The 26,205-nt window shown below is 42.3% G+C and overlaps 1 protein-coding gene across 10 annotated transcripts in view; it reads left to right on the top strand.

Moving 5' to 3' along the window:
* Positions 1–26,205, top strand: part of NOVA1 (NOVA alternative splicing regulator 1) — a 288,715-nt gene that overhangs the window by 81,875 nt on the left and 180,635 nt on the right. The window lies entirely within an intron of this gene.

Raw genomic sequence — 26,205 nt, 5'->3', positions numbered from 1 at the left:
AGTTTCCAGGAACAGTCTCCTTCAGCCATCAAATGCCTGGGCACACAGGAATGTTGACAAATTCCTCCTAAAAGTCAATGGTGGAAACAGACCCTGTTACGGATCAATGCCAACCAAAGAGCCCCCAGTGGCAGCACCATCAAGGCCTCACCTGCAATTGCAAGGTCCAAGGTGGTTGATACTGGAGAAAGTACTCTTTTAAGTTCTTGTGCCCCAAGCCATTTAGGGCTTTATATTGCTAGTGCTAACACCTTGAATTGGTAGCTTACCGGCAGCCAGTGCAGTGCTTTCAGGACTGATGACACAGGGTCACTAGTCACCGATTGAGCTGCCCCACTTACCCATCTATCAGCCACATTTTGCAGTAGCTGCAGCTTCTGGACTCTCTTCAAGGGCAGCTTCACCTTCAGTGTATTACAGTAGTCCATATGGGAAGTCACCAGAGCATGGACAAGTGAAGCTAGGCTATCCTGGCCCTGGAATGGCCATAGCTGACGAAATAGCTTAAGCTGACAATAAGCACTCCTAGCCACAGAAGCCACTTGGGACTTTAGTGCCAATGTGGAATTCAGGAGTACTCTGAGACTACAAAGCTGTTTCTTCAGGGCAGTACAATCAATCAAAACAGACCATACATCTAATGCCTGGACATGGGAACTACCCACTCAGAGGCACTTCCATCTTTTCAGGATTCACCCTCTATTTGTTGGCCCCCATCCAGCCCATCACTGTCTCCATACACCTTTCCAACACCTTCACAGTCTCTCTTGATTGAGATGAAATTTTTATTTATTTATTTGTTTATTTGATTTGATTTATATCCCGCCCTTCCTCCCAGCAGGAGCCCGGGGTGGAAATGGAGAGATAGAGCTATGTATCATCAGCATACTAATGATACTGTGCTCCAAATCCCCAGATGATACTCCCAATGGTTTCATATAGATGTTAAATAGCATAGGAGACAGAATGGGCCTTTGTGGGACCCTGCAGCCCAGAAGCCATGGAGCTGAGCAACAATCTCCTATTTTCTGGTAGCAGACCTGCTGGTAGGACTCCCACCTCCTTCAGTCGCTCTGGAAGAACACCATGGTTAATAGTGTCAAAAGCCACTGAGAGTAGGGTTGCCAGGTCGGAACCATCCAAAAACCTGAGAAAATGGGGCGGGCCCTAGTGATGTCATGGGGCGGGCCCTAGTGATGTCATGGGGCGGGCCCTAGTGATGTCACAGGGCGGGCCCTAGTGACATCATTAAACATGATACATTGTATCAACCACAGTTGCTTGGAGCATACCATTCAAAAAAAAATTCACTGGAGATTAAAATAGAAATCTTATCTAAAATAGCGTGTTCCTAGGTCCATCTGAAGTGACAAGGTCATTCTTTCTCACAAGCTTAGGGTGATGCAAAATGGAAATGGACTGCCTTCAAGTTGATCCCAGATAGGATCTTCATGGTAAGCAGTATTCAGACAGAGGTGGTTTACTATTGCCTTCCTTTGAGTCTGAGAGGCAGTGACTGGCCCAAGGTCACCCAGGGAGCTTCATGGCTGTGTGGGGATTTGAACCCTGGTCTCCCAGGTCACAGTCCAACACTTTTAGGGAACATTTAATCTAGCTTACTTGCTTCTGGCTTTACAAAGTACACAATGTCACCTATATATATTTTCAGGGGACTATTTATATACCATTTCTTTGTTCTAAAATAATGCAGAGGTGTGTGTTCTCTCTCCCCCACCCCCCATTTAGGACTTGCCTCCTTAAAAGATAAAGAATATGCATATATGTGTATCACTTATGTTTCCTGCCAGTAGCATACTATCGTCATTATCTGTGGGCTCATGCTGACTGGCCAACAAAGAGGAGTATCCACTGTCCTCCTTTCCATTGTCCATTTCACTAGCGTTCCCAACATGCCTCCACAAAATTTGTTGTTTTTCTTTGTTATTATGTAGAGGTTTTCCTTCACTTTTGATGTCAACACTCTTGGGGCTTCCATAGTGCTGGTCACTATACAATAGCTTCTCTGATACTCTTTAGTGCAGTCTTTACAAAACTCCTTATTATAATTAGCAATACAGAGCTCTTCTGATCTTTTTTCTGTTCCAAATGGTTTTAACGGTGAAAGTCCACAGTGAACAGTGTGTCCTTCCCTGTCCACTTTGGAACCCGTTTCCTCGCTTTCGTGTTATGTCTGGCCCTGAGATCTCCCTCCCCTCCCCCTTCGCTTCTCCCTTTCTCTTTCCGCCCGCCCCCTTTCCCTGGTAATAACGACACGTATGCCCTCCTGCCCACATTCTAGCAACCGGGAATGTGCCAAGCGCCGCAGCAGGCAGCTGCTGCCACCCACTCGCCTCGCCTTGCCTTGCCTTGCCCTGCCCCCTCGCACAATGCAACGGACCCCCACCCCGGAATCCTGCGCCCCCTCCTCTTTCCCTTGGGAAAAAGGGGTGAGCCGGCGAGGAAGGGGGCTCTCTTTCAGCCTCCCCCCCTCAATTCAGGGCTCCCAAAGGCTCCCTGTCTCCTCTCCCCGCCCGCCGCCAAGCCCCCGATCGGGGGGGCAAGGCTGGCATCGGCCGGCCTCCCTTCCCTTCCCCTCGCCTGCTGGTCCCCGGCCGGCCCATGCGGTGCCTGGGGTGCGCGCCTCCGCTGCTGCGATGCAGCCACTTGCGGCTGTCAACCTCTCGCTCAGCCCCTCCCTGCCGATTGCAGCTCTCACACAGTCACACACACCCGCTCTCACACACACGGTGCCGGGAGGGAGTGCGGCGGCACAGTCAGGGCTCCCAAAGGCTCCCGGTCTCCTCTCCCCGCCCGCCAAGCCCCCGATCAGGGGGGGCAAGGCTGGCATCGGCTGGCCAGCCAGCAAGCTACCCACGCCACCCTCCCAGAGCATGCTGCTCGGAGAAGCTGCAGCTGCAGCTCCCGCTCGGACTATAGCAGCGGCTCGGGCTGCCTCGCTCAGTGTGTGGGCACGCACGCACGCGCGGTGGCGGCTCCAGGCGTGAGTGTTCGCCCGCCAGCTTCGCCGAGTTCGGCTCCGCCTGACTGACTGTGCCGCCGCGCTCCCTCCCGGCAACGTGTGTGTGAGAGCGGGTGCGGGTGAGTGTGTGAGAGCTGCAATCGGCAGGGAGGGGCTGAGCGAGAGGTTGACAGCCTCTCTGAGACTCCGGCAGAAAAACGGAGACCTGGCAACCCTAACTGAGAGGTCAGGGAGAACCAACAGGGTTGCGTTGCCTCTGTCTCTTTCCCGATAAAGGTAATCAGTCAAGGCTGCCAAGGCAATTTCAGTGCCAAAACTGTGCTGGAAACCAGACTGAAACGGAACTAGATGTACACAGTGGGACCTGAGTAAAAAATATATAGCAATTGGTGTGTAGGTTGTTCCCACTGGAACAGTAATAGCAGTTAATAGCAGTTAAAAGTTTCATCCAAATGCAAAATGTTCTTCTAAACAATGTTTTGTTTCTAGGTATATCTTTCCCACTAACTTTGGCAGATGTCACATAAGAAGGACCATCGGATTGTTTGCCCTGGTATATCTGACAGCCTGCTTTTCTTCAAAATAAAACAGACACATGACTTAATAGAAGCACAAGTTCCCCTCCTCCCCATAAATCTAATGTTTGTTCAGTAAATGATTTCTGGAGCCTTCATACTGGAGGATGGGATAGGAAAATAATGTACAAAAAGGGATTCAGTGGAGGTTCAGGAAGCTTCCTCTGCCCCTTAAACAAGGATTCAAGTTAAAGTGCAAAGCACTATTAAAACTTATTGGCTTATGTTTGTTGTGCAGTGTGTTTTCAGTGTCTCTAAACTGCTCAGAGAACATAGATATATAGGTGGCAAATAACTATCTAAAGTAACTATATAATATTTTTGTAAGCCATCATGGCATCACGCAGTGTGTACCACAGCATTAGATGGGGGCAGGGGGGCGGTGCAATGGCAGAACATGGCAGTTGTAAGACAAGTGAGGCGGGGGCCTGAGGGAAGCTATGATGACTGCCAAATTGGGTGGGTGTGGGGTAATTGATTGAGTGAGCAAGCAAGGTGAGAGAGCGAGGCGGTTGAGGCAAGCCATGGAGGACCAGTCAGGATAGGCTGGGGCACCTCCTCAGCAACCACCCTACTTTGCCACTCCCCACCTTATCTCGGTGGCAAAGGATGAAGAGGAGGGAAGTGGTGGGAAAGCAGTATAGTCGTTGAGGCACTACCCCGGTCAGTCCTGACTTTTCCTGTGTGGCTCACCTCAGCTGATTGATTTGATTTGGATTCCTGCATTGAACAGGGGGTTGGACTCGATGGCCTTGTAGGCGCCTTCCAACTCTACTATTCTATGATTCTATGATCAGCTGGCCACCTCCCTCCTCTGCTCTCCTCCTCGTGGGAGAAGGTCTAAAGGGGAGAAGAGGAGGAATAGTATCCCATGGGGAAGAAGAGGAAAAGGCTTGGTGATCTGGGGAGGAGGGAGGCTTGCTGATTCAGAACTATGCTTTGGTCAGCTGCCAGTGCTATGCACCAACACCTAATGGGAGGAGGGTGCCTAGGGTTCCTGTTCCTGGGGTTAAAAGGTGGGGTTGGCACTCAAAGTTCACAGGGGCAAAGCTCCTAGTAATAATAAAATTATTGAGACACTCCCCCAATACATACAGAAATATGGATAATGAGTATAACCAATGAGCATATTTCTGCTAGGAAATTTTAGCAGAGAGACTGAGAGCAACACTGGATATGCCATAATGTAGATAGATATCTGTGTTCAGGAGCAATAAGACCACATTATTGGGTGAAATTGAATCCAGCCTGCTGCAGCTTACCTCCTGCAGTCCACCACCCAAACACATTTTCCTCATCTCCAATTGAATCTCCAACAATGCAAATGACTCTAGAAGAGAGATACTGGGTGGACAAAGAAGAATTGAAGGAAAGTAAGTGGTGGGCATCACGAAAGCTTGACTTCTCTTTCCCACATGTCCGTTTTGCTCTTAACACTTCTGTCTGCTAATTCAAGGGTCACCAACCTTTTGGGGGTTGTGGGTATATGTGGAGTGCTGAGACAGCGTTGTGAGTACCAGGCACATAACAGCTACTGTGTGGATATAGCATATCACAACATGGTTGCCGCATTGAAAAAAGAAATAGGACCACATAATGGTGTAAATGGAGAAGAACTTAATAAATTCTGAAACATGAGTATCAATGATTAAATACATTTCAGGAAAAACCAAAATCCTGACATTGTTCAGTCTGTAGTAAACAGACCCTTAAGGATAAGCCTACAAAATCAGCTGCAGGCACAAAAGCCATATCCCCCCCTGCTCCCGGACTTCATTGGGAAACTGGATCAGTTACCTTTCTTTTTTCAAAACATAGCAGAAAATTGATGCAAATCCAGAAAGTCATCCAGTCAACAAAGGTACAAACAGACTTGCTTGGAAAAATAACCGTAAAATTAACACAGCAAACCATGGAAACCTACTATATGAAAAATAAAACAATGTAGAAGTCATATTGGAGGTACATTTTAAAAAATGTTTATATTGGATTTCCGTCAAGCCACTGTTAAATCAATGATAATATGATTCTATGGACTGGACTGGAAAATCACAGATTCAGTGCTTGCCAGTGATGCCCTGGTCTAAGTACATGGATCTTTAAGAATTTTACATTTCCCCCCAATCCAAAATAAAATAATAGAACACATCTGTGATGGTGGTTTTGGGGGGATCCCTTGAAAAAGTCATGACAATCCATAATAATTTGTGCCTTGGGTCCATGATTTTGTGCCATGGTGGTACTGGTAACAGCTTGAACCATGACTTTTACTGTGGAGACCATAGACATCAGTGCTAGATTTAATTTGATGGTGGTTTGGGGATAGTACCATACTGCAGGTAGGATGGGCATTGTCTACAATTTCTCTCCCCTCCCCCCTGCATGAGTAACAGCCACAAATGCCTTTCAGTGCCCACTACTGCTTTAGCCAGGTGGGCAATGTCTTCCTTTTGCTTTTTCATAATGAGAAATGAGACCAAAGGCTTTGCTGTGCCTGCTGTTGTTGCTTCTGTAGATGGGCGGGTAGTGTTCTCCTTTCTCTACTGATCCCCCCCTCCTAGGGAAGAAACGGGTCTAAAGACCTTGCTGTATCTCCAGCTACTAATTTCAGCATGCAAGCAGATGAGCAAGTACTGGCCCACCACTGACCCTAACACACTGGTGATGGACTGGATGATGGAATTCTGTCCCATTTCATTCTCTCTGGTACTCAATCACATGCCTGCTCTGAACTGCTTTGTGCAGATTTTTTTTAAAAGGATACACACAGCCAGCATTTAAACTGCTCACATTTTGTGCACAGTTATTGCATAAAATACAAACTTCAATGCTTCCCAATGCATTCATCAATAAAGCACATATTTTATAAGCAACTTTTACATGAATAACATACTTTTGTGAGACTTTTTGCACACAAAGCTGCATGATTTGATTGGGAGTTGTGTTCCAATATGCAAGCAAGTTTGTATGAGTTGGATTGGATTGAATTGGATCGGTGCACCACCAAAAGCAGACTAAACAAATTACTCCCTCCATCCTAGAGCAGCTCATGACTGCCTGTTGTTTTCCTTTTGAGGGTGTAGTGTCTTCCTCAAGATCAGTCTCCTCCACTGGCTTGGTCATAATCTTTTGTGGATGCCATGCAAATGGGAAGGCAAGGTAGGTACAAAAAAAGGAGCAACTGCTCTAGGTGGAAGAGGAAGCCTAATGGTGTAGAGTTTGGACTAAGGAATTTAGGTCCAATGTCTTAGTAAATGCCACTGTACCCATGAATGCTTGGTTGTCGACCCAATATCTAACTTATTGTAGCATTTATACTTTATAAACAAATCTGCTGCTGTTGTGTCTAGTTTGCTGTTTAGTGACAGATTAGATAAAGACCTTCTTCATAGGGTCTGAACACGCTATGTAACAGGTGGGGAACCTCAGGCCTGGGTGCTGAATGTGGGCCTCCAGGCCTCTCTGTGTGGCCCTCTGAATTCTCCCCAGGCCACACCATTTGTTGGCCGTGTTTTACACCGAGTGCTTTTATTGGCTGTAATGTGTCCTTGAACTCTGATAATGCCTATTGCTTCTCTGGATGGAGGCTAGAGGGGTGTGTGTGTGTGTGAGAGAGAGAGAGAGAGAGAGTAGAAGCTAGCTTATTCTGCAAAGGTAAAATTAACAGTTGCTCTGCTCATTTTTGCTGGCGGCCCCACCCACCATTGGCATGTCAACTTCAAAAGGTTGTCCAGAAGGGAATGTGGCCCTCGAGCTAAAAAGGTTTCTCCACCCCTAGTATATAAAATGGAAAAATTGGCATGGGTTTTTCAAAGGGAGTCTTGCTTCATCAAACTTCTTCAATTATTTGAGTGTATGAACAAAGACATTCATGTAGTAGAACTTTCAAGAGGCTGTAGATGAATTCCAGATGTACCAGGCAACTGACCACAAATAATGTTTCTTTTTGTAATAAAAACATGAAAAATAATTGGTGCTATCTTCAATAAGGACCAAATTAGATGTTATTTAATTGCATGGGGAGAAGCCACATGAGATTTTTATTTTTATTTTTTAAACCTAGGTAACAATCCCCCATCCATTATCATCAGGACCACATCACTTAGAACTTTTTTTCTCAGCATAGCACAACCAGTAATTTTTATGCAGAAAATGTATGGAAAGGTAAGGGTTAAACCTCCCCCTTTCTGTTTGCTTTGCTATGATGAAAGGGAGGGGGGCTCTCTTAAGGTCTCCACATATGGACAGGGTGGTAGGAGACAAAGGGGTTATAGCCAGGCCCAGTTCTAAAGGGCGGCCAGGTGGGGCACTGGCCCGAGGGTCCCTGGAGCTACAGGGGCCCCTCCTCTTGCCTTACAGGAGCTTCCAAGCCACCCGCCATCCCCCCGGTTCACCTACTTTTCTCTCCGCTGTTTTTTGCTATTTGCCATCAATCAAGATGGCAGGTGAGGTTTTCCTAAGGGAATGAAGCCTCTGCCGCCATCTTGGTTGATGGAACGTATGCGTGCTACACGCGCACATTGCTGCTATCAACCAAGATGGCGGCAGAGGCTTCAGCCCCTTAGGGAAATCTCGCCCGCCATCTTGATTGATGGCAAACCTGCGTGTGCAGTGTGCGCAGCCACAAAAAATTGCAGAGAGAAAGGTAGGTGAAGTGGGGGGTAGCGGGCGGCTCAGAAGCTCCTGTCCAGCGAGCCGCGGCTGCTTCCGCTGATCATGGAAAGGGAGCGGAAGGGCCCAGGGCAGGCTGGTGTCCAAGGGCCCCGGCATGCCTGGGGCCGGCCCTGGTTATAGCTCTAGTTTCTTACCAGGCAATGACTTTTCTGGGGCTCTGCTTTTTACTTCCAGTCACATTACTGAGGGGGGGGATTTAGAAGGAAGGAACTTGTCTGCTGAGCAGAAAACAACCCTCCAAAACTGTTTTTATTCCTCATATCTACTGCACCAAGCCTTTTGCTTTTTTGCAGGTTATTTATCTAAGAACACCTCTACAATGTATGCTATTTTCATATATATCTCCCCTAAATTCCCACAGAGAGATAAACAATCTCTTTTTAATTTCAATTTTAAAGTTTCCCAGTTCACCCTACCCCCAAACGTAAACATTTCTCCTTTTGAAATTTGGTAAGTTTCTTACCTGGGGTACCTCTACAATGTATGCCAGAGGTAATTAATGTGGTGCCCTGCAGATAATGGATTACAACTCCTATCAGCTGTAGGCAACATGACCAATGGCAAGGGATGATGTAGTTGAGCAACATACAAATAAAAACAGTGATGATGAATGATGTAGGGCAGCACATTAGGTATCCCTGAGGTATGCTATTTTAATACAAATTGCCCTCAAAATAATTGTGGAGAGAAACAATTTCTTTTCTTTTAACTCCTGCAAAATTTTAAAGGATGCCAGTATGGGGGGGAAAGCCTTTCACCTATCCAGAAATGGTGTTCTTCCCTTCAGAAGGATTGCCATGCCAAGAAATTTCATTCACTTCTGCCAGTAAAAACGTTATAGATGGTGCTCAGTATAAGAACCTCTACAACTATGAGTTTGAAATTTGTCAGGCTTTATCCCCATAGGAGGGGCTATTGTCTCTACAGAAACAGTGAAAACAGTTACAGCTTTTAAAAACTTTATTCATAAAAATGAATTGGGAGAAAAGAAGCCTCAGTTTTCCCTAATTGAACCATATATTGCATTTGAAGCTCACCCTTAGCATGGAGGCAGTTAGTTGGAACAAGGCCTAGGTGCCTTACAGTGTCAACTGCAACCTTCCATGCAAAAGTCAGTAAAGGGCTGGTAGTATATTGTCACTTCTGTGTTATCTTAAGCTTTAATATCTGTTTTCAGTATATGGGGAATAGCTTGGGTATCCATCTCTGATAAATAATATAGACTTTGGATCAATGGTTGCATTCTTACATTTTGTTTATGCATATCCACACAAGATATATGAATCTGGACAGCGGTACCACTGGCACGGGTAGTTGGTATGTGCTTCGCAGCCCACCATCATTTTGTATAAGCAGTTTCACTTCTAAAGTGTTTAATCCAGTTTTGCTTCCTTAGAAGGGTTAAACCATATCTTTGTCAAAAGAATTATTTGACTCTTGTTGACTAGATCTTCTGTAACTGTGGTAAGAGTGCTTATAACTTGTGTTACTCTTTCTACATCATATTCCAGTGAAATATCTTTGACAGCAAAGACTTACCAATTTGAGTTCCTGGCCGTACTCGCATTTTTAACTCAGTTTGTCCAGTGTTTTAATGCAGCTGGTTGAATACAGTTCCCAACCCAAAGTCAGAAGTATCATTTGTCACAATTGTAGATAATGCAGGGTTCAGCAGTGCAAAGGCTGGACTACAGACTGCCAGAACTTTCACAGTATCCAACTGTCCAGACAAAGCTTGAAGTCCCCCATATTAGTTCTCTGTATAGATTAATAAAAGAAAAAATAGTCTTGAATAAACTTTGCATATCATGAGGAAAGCCCAAGGAAAGCCCAAGCCCAAGATTATACTGTGGAATAAATGCTTGTGAAACTGTTATAACATGATCACATTTCAGACCAGCTGGTTTTATGCCCCAGAAAGACTTGCCTTCTTAAACTTGTACTTGGCCAACTTGAGATTCAGGCCTCCTTTACTGATATAGTTTTAAACAGATTGCAGATAACTTCCATCTTCTTAACGAGTATTGTCACATAGAATAATGCTATCCAAATAATATTAGACTGAATTTTGGGCCTTAATGATTAGGAACAGCATCCTTTGAGAAAACAGTGGATGCTAATGCAAGTCCATATAGAACATAATTAAAGTGAAATAGTGATATGTAATAAATTGCTATAGAGTTTCTAGAGTCTTCATGAAACAATGCATGGTTATATGCACTCTGTAAACCAAGGTTAGAAATCATGATTGCTCCACAGAGTTCTAAAATGTTTTTTCTCTGTGTGGAAGCAGATAGCTATCAGACACAATGGCTTTAATTGGTTTTTTTAAATCTACAGATAGGCAAATGCCCCATCCTTCATTACCATAATTAAAGGTAAAATCCATTCCAATGAGTGTATTTCTGTACTCATTTCTTAAGCATCCCTGATTTACCAATGTTAAGTGTCGTAGATTGTCTTACAGATATGTCACAATTTGTCTTTGTGAATAAGCCCAGGTACATAGTCCAATGTATTCACAAAATTGTTGTCACGGCTGAGACTGGCGGTTGTAGTGTAGTAACATTTGGCTGAGGAAGATCAATCTGTCTCATTTCTGTGAAGCTTAATGCAGCAGATAAACTTTGGATTACCATGAAAACAATCCATAATTTTCCAAATGGTCCCCATGCCTCAAATTCAGACGATCTGGCATCATTTTTACAAGCCAGTTTGAGGGCTCAGAAGCCCCACTAGCCTTTGAAGATCCCAAAAGCATTCCTTACCACCCTACACCTCTCCTTTATTGAATGCAGCAGCCCTTGAGAATGCTATATTTCCTATGGTTCACTGGCCTTATGGACCCCAGCACATTTCTAACCAGAAGGAAAGAGGGAAGGGAGCAAAAGTTTCCCTGTGTACCACTGCTCTCACTGCTGCTTGAAAATTAATTAAGAGGGAAGGGATACACGTGTACAGGAGTGTGGGATAGCTGTGGAGGGGCGTTGGGGACTGAAAGCTAGCGTGGATGAGTGGAGGTAATATGAAAATATTTATCTAATTTAGATTCTTCTCCAAACCAGTGAAAAAGTTCAGGACTTATAAAAGGAGGGGTAAGCTCTGCAAGTTCCTAAATTAATTTCCAAGCCTCAGCTAAGAGACCTTTGTTGGCAACCCTGTTATAGACAATGCAGAATTCTGTAGAATACACAAAATATATCCAAAGTGATCTCTTTTTTTTTACTAAAGCACATACATTGAATTGTGTCGTGTAGTGACTCCTGATCCTGTATCCAGCATTAGTTTAATAAGCTATGACTTTCTGGACACTGGTTTAAAAAAAACACCTGTAGAGTGCAAGGCTTTTTCCATGTGTACAGCTGATTATATATGTACTTGCATCAATATCATTTTCCACTTGAATTTTTTGTATTCATTGGTTGAGCATATTGCTATGGCATATCTTAGAAATGTGGTCAAACCAAGCTGTCTTTACAAGATACCTTGTGCAGTTTTCAAGATGCTACACACCACCACAATAAAACGATGTTATTCCTGAGCTTTTAATTTGCTGTGGCTGAGGTTTTTCACTTGCTTTTCCACTATAAACATTTGCCTGTTTATTCTTTGGAGCTAACTGCCAGTGCCTTCTGTATCCAAGCTCATTATTTTGGTTTCTGCCAGAGTGCGCTCAGTTTGGGGTTGCAATGATAATGGTTTTCCCCAATCCGATGCTAGAAACATGTGAGGCATATTTATCTTCTCAAAAAGTTGATCTCTTATAATCTGATCTGCATATTTCCAAAATCACATGGATAATTAGAGAAGCAATACTGTATCTTGTAGTGTTGATTCCCTTGGCTTCTGTTCACACTGGCAACATTTGTAATGATTAGCTGCTACATTCAGGGTGCTTCTAATCAGGAGTTTATTTTACTACTACTCATGGGGCTACTCATGCATGCAAGTGTTTTTGCAGCATCCACACAACATCATGGTCATCAAAATGCCAGCCCATGCTTTTGCCATTTAATTCAGATTCCCCCTTATTGTGGTAAAAATTAAGTAAAAATAACCTGTAATAGATCTGCAGTCACTGCTGGTGTGGAAACTCCTTTGTTTGTTGTGTGGCCACATTTGTGTGGGTGATCTCTATCACTATATGCTCCCTTCTGTTTGCTCCTCAGCTGAGTACAATCTAGTCATTTTGTTTCTGGTGACTTGATATCAGCAACTCAGCAGCCACTTGCCACAAACATGGCTATTCTTTAGGCTGACTGCTGGGTATTGTGCAAGAGCAGACTTACACATGACCTCATTTTTTTTAAAGCTGATATATGTACTATCACTTTTTTCAGCAATGGGTTTTGGTGTGGGGGTGGGAAATGAGGTTTTCTTGAAGGAAAGCAGCTGGAGTTAGTATAGCTGGGCTTTATCAGGTGGTCTGAAGCATTGGGTACTCTGGTGATCTTTAATAATCTTAAAGAGCAGCTGCTGCGAATGTTGTATGGTTCTTTATTGATATGAAATTCATGGAAGAGGGGATTTGAGATGTCCTTGCCCCCCACCACAGTCCAACCATCCCCAAAGGACAATTCTACTCATTGTGAAGGATGCTAGCAACATTTGCTCTTGTACACTACTTTTTTTAAGCTGTGTGCACACAGGTACAGAAATAATTGTACATATGTCCAGAGTAAGAGAGCTAGTGTGGTGTAGTGGTTAAGGTGTTGGACTATGACCTGGGAGACCAGAGTATGAATCCCCACACAGCTATGAAGCTCACTGGGTGACCTTGGGCCAGTCACTGCCTCTCAGCCTCAGAGGAAGGCAATGGTAAACCCCCTCTGAATACCGCTTATCATGAGAACCCTATTCATAGGGTCACCATAAGTCGGAATCGACTTGAAGGCAGTCCATTTCCATTTCCCCATGTCCAGAGTAGAAAAAGATAATGTAGGGTAGAGAAGGAGTGGCTGAAGGGAGGAACAACAAAAAGCCATTTGCATATATTCTGTTAATCTCTGCCCATTGGTATGGATGGCAAGCAGCAGAATAGCAATGAGTATGACTGGAAAAAATGTGTGTGTGTGTGTGTGTGTGTGTGTGCGCACCCTAGTGTGCCAAATACAAAAATCAGATCTGAATGACTAGTTAGTGAGATAATGCCTCACTTTTGGCACAAACACTTTAATGCAGAAACTGCAGCTTCATATTTCTCATATGTAAGGAAAAACACATTGTCCTTAGGTTTGAGGCAGTGGCACCCTTAACAGTAGTAATCTCTAGATTCTGGAACTTGAACACCATGGGAGCTGCATTTGGCCCCATTATCACAATATTTCATGTAGGCTTTAAAAACATGCTTATTTCAGGTGGCTTTCTCTTAAGTTCTTTCAGTGCAGCTTATTTGAAATTACTGAATTTGGTGATGTGTCATTAAGGTGCTGAAGCTGCTGATTTTGCTAATGTTTGAAATCACCTGGCCTATATTATTATTTTTTATGTTGCTGTTTATTATTTGAATTGCTTGTTTTAATGTATTTTTATTTTATTTTTTTACAGAAACCACATTGTGAGGGCTATACCCTTAAAATGCAGTCTAAAAAATCTACATATAAATCAATAAACAAGTTGTGTGCATATTTTTTTACATCAAATAATTATTTACCAGAAACACCAAGCAGATAATTCTCAACCATCCAAATCTGAGCACTGGAAGCCAGCAGATATCATAGAATTTTATTTAAAGCAGGGGTGGGCTACCTGTGGCCCTCATATGTTGTTGGAGTCAAAGTGTGTTGCATCTATGTTGCCACAATGTTGTCTCAAGCAACTAGCCAAAAAGTAAAGTCCAAACAAGATTTATTTTTATAATCAAAATATGCATAAAACCTGGTACATCACTAAATAAATAAATCATTCTAGGCCCAGACCACATCTCTTGTCTTTTAGTTCTTGCTTATTCTTGTGAGAATATATCTCAGCAAACATTACTTGAACCTTGTTAATGGCACCTAAAAATGCAACATTTCCTCAACAAAGACTCCTAAGAATTTAGCAGTTGAGAATAAGAAGACAAGGACTTCTATGAGCTCATAACTTTCACTTTCAAAAAAAGGAAGTAGATGATTAGAACAGGCTTAACAACAATGGGATGTAAGTAGTGAGACTAATGCTATATACATTAATAATTGGCAGAGGGCTAACCAGTGATGTAATCAAGTTCATGGATAGCATCATAATTTTTCAGGCAGGTGAAATCCCAAGTAGACTGTGAAGAGTTTTCTAAACTGGATTAATGTGCAACAAAACAGAAGTGAGATTCATACAAAGTGATGCCTCCTCGGGAAAAAGAGAGAAAAAAAAGCATAACTTTACATATAGGATTTGAACTAGCTGTGATTATTCACAAAATGATTGTGGATAGTTCACTAAAGCAGAAATTGGAATTTTTAGGAAGAGGATTTAAAACAGCATAGTTTGGGGAGGGCAGGATTGCCTTATTTTAGGGGAATTCTAGAATGGTCATAGCTCAGTGTCCTGCCCGAAGTCGAGAAAACCAGGCTAAGACTCGGCTGTGACTTTTTCTCTTTTTATTAAGGTACTAGATATATCCAAAGCAGTTCGCCTCTTTAACCATTCTTTCTAGGAACTTTGTTCTGCTCTGACTAAGCATGACCTTGCTACTCTTAAGATGTTGACTCAGTAACTGGGTTTCCCCCAAGTGCTCTTAAGTAGGCTTCAATCTTGTGCTCATGTAGGCTCCTCCTCGGCTCCTCCTCAGCTCCTCCTGTTGAACTTCCCACCTCAAATGTCTCTGAGTGTGGGGCGAAGGTAGTTTGATATCAGCTTCTGTCTCTGACAGAAACTGGGCAGCACTTGGCTGGGGAGCGTCTGATGTGCAAGGTTGAATCTCTGGCGGCAGTGGCACTTCCACAGGGGGGTCAGGAACTGAGAGGGCTGAGCTTTCCAAGATGGGGACTGGGGCATCCCGTGAGTCCATCCCGCTATCTGCCCTCTCCCCAGGTTCCCAGTCCAAGTCCTCATCCTCTGTGTCACCCTCGTCTATCCGCCCCCTCCATGCTTGGCTCATGACACTCAGTGGTAGATTTGCATGCAGAAGGTCCCAGGTTCAATCCCTGGGATCTCTAGGCAGAGCTTGGAGAGACCCTTATCTGGAATCTTGGAGAGCCATTGCCAGTCAATATAGGCAATACTGAGCTAGTTGGAGCAATGGCTTGTTTCTAATTATGATGGCATTATATTTCTGTGCCTCAGATGCATTTAAAATACTGTATGTAGACCCAGATGCCCCATCTCATAAAGGATGTCCTAGATCTAGGTAAGGGACAGGAAAATGAAAGGCTAAAACATTTTGGGCTCTATCATTTTAGAATAAAAATGACTTAACAAATGGTGCTGGTTGGCATGACATGACAGAGGTTTATCCTTTAAAAACAAACAAACAAACAAAAAACAAATGGGTAGCCCTGTGCCAATTGGTTTGGAAGCAAAATGGGACCATCCACAAACAAAATAAAGGCTTCTGAGATAACCCACGGGTTTGCATAAATTCATGACATTGAAGAAGGACCTACCAAAAGGCCAAGGTGGGAATTTTGTCTAAAAGGGGGTAATGTACATTCATGTGTGAAAAACAAATATGCATTCAGCCTAGCAAGGCCAAAAAGTGTGAGACAGATAATGAAACAGTGGAAGTTTTTTTCTTAAAGTAAAATGATGAAGATTGCATGCAAAAAGTGAGGAGAACAAATGTGTTTAAACAACATTAATAACTTGTGTAATGCTCAATAGTAGTTTTGTCCAGTCTTGTTTTCTCTGTTACTGAAGTCATTCAGACACTGTTGACTGAGCAGTTGGAGCAACATAACCTAAAGTACTACATTTTTTAATGCGAATGTGAAAAGAGTTGGCAAAATAGTTGTTGACTACACAAAAATGCTGCTTTTAGGAGGTGGTCACATCTGGTTTATTGCTTTCAGTTGAGAATTTCATCTGAAAAGAAATTGGCTGATAACATGTATTTAACAATTACTAATGGTAGACAGACAGATGTTTTTCTTACTACATAATACTGGGCAGATGTGTCTTTTCAATAAGTTTTTATCCTCTTAAGAAGTCCTCTTAATAAAATAAACTTGATCTTTCATGTACTAAAAGCAAGGCTGCAATATTTGTATCCAAAACATTGTTTTTATATTGAAAATCTAAATATTGCTGTGTAGGTCAAATTAGGTAAATAGCAAAAAGAAAGAGTAGTGAAATTTTTATCTTCTCCAGGTCAACTTCCATGTATTGGAACAAGTTATATCATTTATTTAATATTTAATTATAGAATTTATTGGAATAAATTATTGCATTTAACCCTGACTCTGTGTTCTATGAACAGAAATACACATCAAATTACATTTGATTTAGTTCAGGTAAGAAACCCATGGCTCTCCAGATATTGCTAGACTACAACTCCCATCACCTCTAACTATTGGACCTGCTGGATGGTCACAGGTTCTCCTCCCCTAATTTAGTCGGTTAAAACAGACATGACATGAGCATGCATTAGTCTGTAGAAAATTGAACATAGATTCTATGACTCAGTTTTTTAAAGTTTCTGCTTGGTGTTTCAAATATTTCACTGCAAGACAGTATGTGTGTGGTTTTTTTTTAAAAAAAATAAAACAACCTTGTGCCATAAACTTTCATCTGTTAAGTAAATATATACTCTGTCCTATGGCTCAACAGACCCTTAGCTTATCATTGGATAGCTTACCACAATCAAAGCAATACAATATTTAAATGTCACAATAAATATTTTACAATTAAAACCAATATGAACTCCAATTAACATGTTGAACACATAACACAAGGGAATGTGCCTATAAAGAACCAGGAAACTTCTCCAAAAGCCTCCCCCAAAAGGAAGATCTTTACCAGCCTTTTAAATGTCACAAGGTGGTTTAAAAGGAGAGCCTGTCCAAGTAGTTCCACAGCACGGGTGCCACCACTGAAAAGTCCCTCTCCTTGACATTATCAATTTTGCTGCTGCAGGACTGGCTATCCAGAACAAAATATACTCTGATGGTCTTGGGAATTGAGGGGCTTCGCAATGGAGAAGGTGGCTATTCTAACTTCTCATTACATGTTCCATTCTCATTGCAGGCAACAATCTGCTTTATTGTATGCCTGCAGTAATTTGTGAAGCTGCAAGCTGTATATAGAGATGTGTTGAAACATATAATTTGTCAATTTGCTGGAGTACATTGCACCTGCCTCTGGAAAATTAGTACCCGACCGACATATGAAAGGTACAACAGGTATAGTCCTCTTATATTACACTCACATGCTGGAAAAGGAAAGGGAAGCTGTGCTCAGTACCATAACTGATGTGGGCAGGAGGGAGGATTAGTGGCAGAAAGGGGGAAGAGACTGATCGGGCTGGTATCGGAAACAGCAGGGCTTGCAAAAGGAACAGCTAGTAGGTGATTAGTAGAAATGTAAACTTTCTGGAAATTTTGAAGCCATGGGGAAAAAATTGAAATTTGGGAAAAATAAGCAATACTTATTTTTTAACATCTTTTACAGATTGAAAGTTACTTGAGGAACATAAAATGTGTTCTGTATAGCTTGGTTTGGATTAAATTGTCAAGTTTGATATATTAAAAGTACAGTTTATTCAAATAATTACAACATTAATTGTTTCCTTTTTAATTTTTTTGTTACAAAGAGAGCTACAAGCTGCCAAACTATAAGGAATCTAGCATCTCTTTATTTTTCAGTATATGAGGAGCAGGCAAAAACAACAAAAATAAAAACAGGACAAACCTTCAACATTACAGTAAAAAGAAAGAAAGAAAATTATTATGTATTTGGGGGAAATTATCATGTGTCCTCTAGTCCTCCACAATGTCAAGCAGACATAAAACACTCATCTCCAAAAACAGAGCTGAGAAAGCATGACTCATCAAATACAACATGAAATTTCAGTTTCTGCTTCTTCATATTTGTAATGATATTAATCATGGACTTCTAAAAATTGAAGGTGTGCCTGGATTGAAACAAGCTTCTGTACCCTTTCACATGTCATAGTCCATTTTCTTTTTACATTTTTTTTTGGGGGGGGAAACCAAATCTTTGGGGAATTTATTATTGGGGGGGGTCCAGGCCTTCACATCTCTAGTGATTGGGAAGACTCGTGTGTGGCTCATTGGCAAATAGAACAATATCATAAGGATTACAATAAGAATGTTGAATTAAATCTCATTTTAGATGTTATTTCATATAATATATTGAAAAAACATTTTTAAAATTATGTATTCATTATTGTAAAAATAAAATAACATGAATAAATATTTTGTTTGATATCTATATTAGGATTTGCATTAAAATTCATATGGTATGGTTCTTTATGAAATGACTTTGTGGATGCCTAATCCTTCACTCTTCTGTTCTTGGGTGGTGGTAGTAATGATGTGGGAGAAATCTGATTCAGTTTGCATTTAAAGGTGAATCTACCTAATTTGCACTTTCCAAAACAATATGTAAACCAAACCACAGCCATCCTTTGAAATCTGCACTTCTTCCAATTTTGCACTGCAGTTCTTCAACCAAATAATGTGCACAAATATGAATATACTAGGGTAAGGTGTACATGAATGTATATATTAGTGAAAATAATGTACAGAAATGCCTGATAGTAAGGGTAATTTCTTGTAAAAATATGTATATTAGCCTTCATCTAAGAAAAAGTCACGCTAGCTGTTCTTGGGGTGTGTTTTCTACCCCAAGGAGATTTCCAATGTATGGTGGCGTAATATTTTAACCCCAGACAAATTTATGTCTGTGATGTCAGAAATTTGCTTAACAATACCGGAACACCCAGAGTTAGAAAACACTTGTTCAAAGGAGTAAATGTTTTCTGTGCACTAGATATTTGTCCACCCCTTGCATATTGAGTAAACAATACCTTTAATAAGCTATTTTTATTTTCAGTTACAAACACCAAAAACAATCCTTTAAAGTAAAAATATTATGAAAATAGTGTAAACTGTCTAGAAAAACTTTTATTTCATCTGAGAACTAACATTTTAAGTTTTGTGAGATGTTTTTCTAACCCAGGGGTGTAGTTGTCTGGGGGCTCAAGGGGTCTTAGACCCCTTACGTTTTGGAGAGCAGGGTCCCAGCAGGGTTCCTATGTCCCCAGCATTGTATGAGCTGATCAGCATGAAAGTGGAATGTGTTAGCCACTGAGAGGAGTCTTCCAACATGCTTCCTTGTCCTTTCCTGCTGATTGGAGCCAATCAGAGCAAAAGGAGGTGAGTCAGACTCTTTTCAGTAGCTAACACTCTTAACCCTTTCATATTAATAATCTCTTAGGACCTCTATTGATGTGGGAGAAGACATTAACAAGGACCTCATTCTCAACCAGGAGCAAAAAAGGGGGGAGGGGGTCCGGCTGTGACTATCATGAAGGGACCCTGCACTTCTGAATTTGCCACTATACTACTGTTCTAACCTTATTAAGAAATCTACAAGAAAACTATCCTTGGGTAAATAAATGTTCACCAAACAATATGATGTGGTTTGTGTCAACCTAGTGACATCCCCCACATACTTAATTTCCACTGTGCTGGGAACCCTGTAACAGAACTTCCTACAACTGTTGCTCTGTCTGCTGGTTTTCTTATCCTCCACTTTACTGCAACAGTGACAGTATCCATTTGTTCCAGAAGATACTACAGCTGGAGTTGGAGGTCGGGCTCCATAAGGAAGAGTAGATGCCACTGCCTGGATGGTTGGGTTTGGAGCAGGTACACCTTGCACCTTTCGCTCAATCTCTGGGTCAATTAGGTCTTTCCCCAGAGTTACCAGCAATAGGTAATAGAATCATAGTTCATTATACAGCCACAAGAGTGGCTGTATACTATAGCCAGCGTGGATTTTTCACATTCCGCAATGTTAAATTGAAAATACCCCCCATGCCATTCTGATGCTTCCCATAAGTTCATTTCAAAACAAAACCTTACAAAATTTATAGTCCTGAACTCAGAAACGCTTGCTTAACAACCCTCTAATTTTTTATGGTGATACACAAAACACTCAGAGAGAACAGAGAGTTCAAAGACTAAAGAGAGAGAGAGAAAAATGCCAGAGTCCTTTTGGACTTTTTTCTGTCAGAGTTCTCATAATCTGTTGAAATTCATTAAAAATCAGACATATTCACAGAGTACCTGTAATCCTAATACTGATCTTGCCCCATACTCTGACCTTCATCTTCTGCAGTTTAAAAGTTAAAAAAAATGCCTGGCTGATTTTTAATTAATTTAAGAAATTTTGGCTGGAACCCTATGATAACGTCGGGCATGCTCAGTAAGAACCAACTGTCAGTGTTCTAAAAGCCAGAGTCACAGCTGCTTGGCTTGCCTGATCAGGGGGCCACACCCACACCAGACTTTGATTTTACTTGAGACAATCATGACAATCATGAAGGGTGCTGAGAGGAGACTCCTGTTCCACTGAGAGAGCTCCAGTGGCCAGACTGGTTTAACAGTCAGCCACTCTGATTGAAGGTCTGTGAGGGGAACAGGGCGTCTCCTAGCAACTCTCAGCACCCTTCACTATCTACACTTCCCAGGATTCTTTGAGAGAAGTCATGACTGTCCAAAGTGAAATAAAGGCCTGGTGTGGATGTGGCCAGGGTTAGGTTTGGTTTAAATTTGGGTGGGAGGCTACATGTGCCTGCTGTAGAATAAAAAGGTGGGGGAAACACTGAAAGGCAATGATACTGTTCACAGTGTTTTCCTTTTAGAAATGAAAGGGTCTTCCCTTCTGCCCAGTGCCCACCGACCCAATCTCCTCCCCTCCCCCTGCTCCTCCCCTCCCTGCTCCAAGGTTCAAATCCCCACACAGTAATGAAGCTCACTGGGTGACCTTGGGTCTGTCACTGCCTCTCAGCCTCAGAGGAAGGCAATGGTAAAACCACCTCTGAATACCATTTACCATGGAAATCCTATTCAAAGGGTCACCATAAGTCCGGTAAACTTGAAGGCAGTCCATTTCCATTTTCAAACATGATTGCACAGAAATAAATTCCATTGAACTCAAAAAGTATGCACATGATCAAACCCACCGTCTCTTCTCCTATCCCCTCCCTCTTTCCCCTTCCCTCCCCCTTCTTTGCCCCTCCCTCCCCCTCCCCTTCCAATCCCCTCCTTCCCCTTCCCCCTCCTCCCCCTCCCCTTCCTCTTCCCCATGGTCAGTTTTACCTATCTTAAGCATGATTGCACGGATGTAAATACCATTGAACTCTATAAGCATGCAAATGATCAAACCTGCTCTCCCCTCCCCCTTCCTTTGTGCCCCTCCAATATGCTCCTTCCTCTCCTCCTCCCCCATGGTCAGTTTTACCTATCTTAACCATGATTACATTTTTAACCATGATTGCATAGGAGTAAATCCTATTGAACTCAATAAGCATGCAAATGATCAGACCTGCTTTTCCTCTCCTTCCCCTCTCCTCTCCTCTCCTCTCCTCTCCTCTCCTCTCCTCTCCTCTCCTCTCCTCTCCTCTCCTCTCCTCCTTCTCCCCCTTCCTTCCTCCTCCCCTGCCCACTCCAGACATCCCTCCCCCCCAGTCAGTTTTACATATCCTAAGCATGATTGCACGGGACTAAATCCCACTGAACTCAATAAACATGCAAATGATCAAACCTGTCCTCCCCTCCCCCTCCTACCTGCTCCCATCCCAGTCCTCCCCTCTGCCTTTCCTCCCCTCCCTCCTCCTCTTCCTCCTCCTCTCCCCATCCCCTGTGGTCAGTTTCACCTATCCTAAGCATGATTGCAGGGGAGTAAATCCCACTGAACTCAATAAGCGTGCAAATGATCAATCCATTCTCAGCAAACTTGAACAGGATCCCATTTCTTACCTCCCGGATGAAAAAGCAGGAAAATTCACTAATAGGCAAAAAACCTTGCGGTTTAAGAACGAACCTATAGCCCACAGATCTTTCCATCCAACGTTAAAAAGCAGTGAAATTGGGCAGCTATAGTGAATGCACCAGAGGAGCAGGATACCTGAACTTCTCTCTGAGATATTGTACTGCCCTACAAATTGGTCAAAATGCAAACACAATTTCAGTTGGTCTTTCACAGTCCAATCTCCCTCCCACCTTGGAATCCTTTTCTCATTACAGTCTCTTGCCACAGAACCTTATTTACCATTGTTCTGAGTTTTTTAAAATCGGCTTTCCTGAAGTCCAGGGTATTTATGGGTACTCTCAGCTTTGCTTCCTTTAAAATCAAGAACTCAAGTATAGCGTGTTCACTTTCCCCTGTCACTTTATCCACCAAGTCATCTCCATTGGCAAGTCAAGGATGGCTGATCTAGTTTCTTTCTCCACTTTCTGTAGGAGAAAGTTACCTCCAACCAGTAGTATAGTGACAAATTCAGAAGTGCAAGGTCTCTTCATGTTAGTCACAGCCACCACCCCTTATTTTGCAGCTGGGTTGAGAATGAGATCCTTGTTAATGCCTTCTCCCAGAACAACAGATATCCCTAGGAGCCAATAAGCATGAAAGGGAAGAGTGTTAGCTGCTGAGAAGAGTCTTCTCAATGGCTGACTCACCTCCTTTCACTGTGATTGGCTCCAATCAGCAGGAAAGGACAAGCTGATTGTCTGATAGGATGCTGAAGGCATAGGGACCCTGTTGGGCCTTGTTCCCAAAAAAGTAAAGGGTCTAAGACCTTCCAAGATCCTGGACAACTTCACCTCTGTCTCCAACACAAGTCAGGAATTTCTTCAAGGGGCCGTGTTTGGCAGAATTTGTCTCCCAACAGATATCAGGGTAATTGAAGTCCCCCAATACTACTACATCATGCCTCCTCGAAACATTGACAATTTGCTTTGCATAAGTTTCATCCTAGTCTTTTCTTTGATGGGGTGGTCGGTAGAAGCCACAGAGGTGTACTCTTCCAGTCTGGATTGGTGTGTAGCCATAGCACATAGGTATCAATGGCAGCAACATCAATCATACTGAAGAAAATCACCATTGGCCACCTGTTAACTTTACGCTTGAACATATAGTATCTAGATAGGTGGTTCAGAGTATCTGTCACACCTTTTGTTGTGTTGTAATGTCTGATTATATTTGGTTTATGCTGTTTTCCAGACAATGTCATGCAATGTCATGATGCATGATTTACAATAGAAGCATGCATTTCCCTTTTTGGGGGACATACAAGTGTATGTTCACCATCAAAGCAAAAGATTGAACAGTGAATTTGCCTTTGGGAATTTGGCAGCAGTTCCATTTCTATGTAGTGTTTTTGTTCCCTCTTAATTGTGCAAACATAAGTAAGATTTTTTTGAAGGAAATGTTCAACCATTTAAATGCTGGTGAAGAAGTTGTCCCCAAATACATTCCTACCACTGTTGTTCCATAGCTCAGCCGGCTTGGTGACAACATTGTAACAAAGCTAGGTTTCCCATGTCTCTCCGGGTTGCTTGCCAAGGGATATGTTATCCTTCAAAGGGAATGTCCTGGGCATTTCAGAGTACACCTACCCAGCCCATGATGGATGCTTGGAATCGGCTCTGGATGGATGCATATTAGTTACCTCCCTCCTCATCCCTGCTTCTCCCAGAAAATGAGGTTGGGGTAGGTGAGAGTAGCTTGCACAAATGATGTGGAAATGTGGGGAACTGAATTTAAGATTGAAAAAAATGAGAAACTGAGAGAAAGTGAAATTGATAAATTCACCCTTCCCTAGATTGTGGTGAATGCCTCCCACACCAACATATTTTGTAATCCTATCTGTCATGTTTGTTTATCGTATGTATTTGTGACTAATATTTTTTTAAAATCTTGTTCAAGTTTATTTCATATGCTTGTGGCCCAGACCAGTGGAGTTGGTTATGTTCTCATTTTAAGGTTGTATAGAGGACAACTAAAAGACAAAGCTTTAGCTTACATCTGTTCTACCAAGTTATCTGTCCTTTTGAGTCGAATCCCACTTTTGCAGGTCTGCAAAATGGTGGCACAGAATAATGTACTGTACACATGAAGGGCAATTATCTGTGTTAAAACTAGCTGCAATACCAAGAGGGTAAAACAGATTGAGAAGGACAGAGACATGGAAATAACAATAATAAATTGTACACTCATCCTCCTGTCCAGCTCCACAGATACTTTCCTGCACTAGTTAATGACTGAGCATGGATACTGAGTTTCCTTCCACCATCAGTGGCAGCATCCTTTCAGTAGATGTATGCTTTCGCCAGTTTCTATCCCCCCTCCAGCCCCTTTTGCCCTACCCTGAAAAGCTGATCAGGAGGACTGTGGAGCACTCTGGAACAGGGTGTGAGGACTTTAGGGGAGGATATTACCTCCCCCCCCAGTGAAAATTATCTCCCCCCTCTGTTCCAGCAGTTGAATTCTCCATTTGATTGAAAACATGTCAGCAGAAGGGGCCATTCTGTTTAGGAAGGAACAATTGGGATCCAAACCCAAGTCTTTTCAGTTGTAGTTTTAGGGCTGGTAATGATCCCAGCAATAACTACTTTTGCCTCAGGAGAATAACCTTATTGATATTGTAGATGCGCCTGAGATTGCACATTTCTTTCAGCACAACACAGATCTCAGGCCTTTTCTTTCTTTTCTTCAAACAATGCACTCCTCTCCTTGTCATAGCCCAGATTGGTTATGACCTACTGGCCCAATTTCTATACTAAAGCAGTACATGGTTTTGCAGATGCAGATAACTGTTTAACATATCCCTTTGTCTTCATGTTATTTGGCCGGAGGCAGCATGCCAGTAGCTGGAACCCACAGGAGGGAAGAGTGCTCTTGCATTCAGCTCCTGCTTGCAGGTTTCCCATAGGCATTTGCTTCACCACTGTGAGAACAGGATGCTGGAGTGGATGGGCCATTGGCCTAATCCAGCAAGCTTTTATGTTCTTTAAAAAATGGAATTCTATGTTCCTTCCTCTGCATGTGTGAGAAAAAGTTTATTAACTCAATTATTATTTTTTCTTGTATATTGAATTTAAAATTTGTTGGTTCTTATAGCATTTCTTATTGTTCATTTGTCATTGCATATTATAATATTGATTTTACTATTTTACTATCTTTTTAATAAATTTTGTAAGTTTTCTTGGGTCCCTTTGGTGTTTTAAGTACTGTAAATACATGAAATGTAAATAAATTATTTAAGTCTCCACCTGCAGTCTCAAGTAGTAGCCAAGACACAGAAACCTGAGCCCACTGTACTATACTAGCTGTAATAGAAACGTAGTGTATATGCCTGAATAGTTATTTCAGATGTATTCATTAGAAGTGCAGACTGTAATGATTTTCTAGAAAAGGCAGCTTTATTTTGGTTCTGAATATAACCAGGAATCTAGTAATCAGGTTTTCCATTTCTGTGGAAATGGCTTTGGGGTGCCTTTTGGCTGCTACAGAGCTAGCTTAAGAATGTAAGAAGTTTGGTTCATATTTCATGAGAGAACATCATGCTGGCTTGATATTACAGGACAAACATTACATCTGAATAAGTGGCATTGTGACACGTTCAATTCCAATACTTGTTCTGCATTCTCCTAGAACTATATTTTTATACTAAAACTCTTGGTCCAATCTTGGAAGCTTCTTAATGTCCATAACATGGAATTGTTAATTTAATGATTTTGGACATCAAAGTCTGTGGGCGACAGACCACCACACAGTTCTTGTCTATGAATCTTTGGAGACAAGAGTGAGACTGAATTCTTGAGCAGTACTGGGGAAACTGTGACCCTCCAGATGTTATTAGATTCCAACTCCCTTCAGCCCCAGCCAGCATTGTCAATGGATGGGATGAGAATTGTAGTCCAATAACGTCTGGAGGGTCATAGGTTTGCTGTCTCTGTTCTAGAGGCTAGCAAAATCTTTTCATGCAAAAACAGCAAAGATTCCTGTGGTGCTACATGGTTAACAAAT

This window comes from Rhineura floridana, chromosome 2 (genome assembly GCF_030035675.1).
Source record: "Rhineura floridana isolate rRhiFlo1 chromosome 2, rRhiFlo1.hap2, whole genome shotgun sequence".
NCBI lineage: Eukaryota > Metazoa > Chordata > Lepidosauria > Squamata > Rhineuridae > Rhineura > Rhineura floridana.
Note: the sequence above shows the minus strand (reverse complement) of the source record. Positions and strands in the feature narration are given on the sequence as shown.